At 32.2% G+C, this 413-nt stretch overlaps 1 protein-coding gene across 1 annotated transcript in view; it reads left to right on the forward strand.

Moving 5' to 3' along the window:
* Nucleotides 1-413, forward strand: part of gdpd4a (glycerophosphodiester phosphodiesterase domain containing 4a) — a gene marked incomplete at its 5' end in the record, with an annotated part of 23051 nt that overhangs the window by 17288 nt on the left and 5350 nt on the right. The window lies entirely within an intron of this gene.

Consider the following 413-nt stretch of genomic DNA (forward strand, 5'->3'; position numbering starts at 1 on the left):
AGTTTATGACACAGATTAGGATATTTCATCTCATTGCTTGAGAGAGAGAGAGAACGGCAAAAAGTGTATTAACTATTAAAGAAAAAGCTATTGATTAGACAACCTCCCAAAAGGTTGAGGCCTTTTGCTTATGTTTTTTGTCACAAACAAAAGATATCTTTAAGATTTTTCTCTTTTTTTCACAAGAGATAAAAAAGGTAAATCTTAAAATGGAATGTTGTAACTTATCTAAGCATGTAAAACATTTTGTTTGGAATAAACAATTTTACATTTTATATATGGGGACTCAGATTTAATGTCGTGGCCTGGTTGTTGTAGGACATTTTGGGAAATAGTAGTTTCATCTCTGTCGATCAGTGCAGAGTTAGGGTTAGGCTTTAATGGTGCAGCTAATCTTCATTAAAAGAGGAAAA

The sequence above is a fragment of the Morone saxatilis genome, unplaced genomic scaffold (genome assembly GCF_004916995.1).
Source record: "Morone saxatilis isolate NCDOM2014 unplaced genomic scaffold, NCSU_SB_2.0 Contig8, whole genome shotgun sequence".
Taxonomy (NCBI): domain Eukaryota; kingdom Metazoa; phylum Chordata; class Actinopteri; family Moronidae; genus Morone; species Morone saxatilis.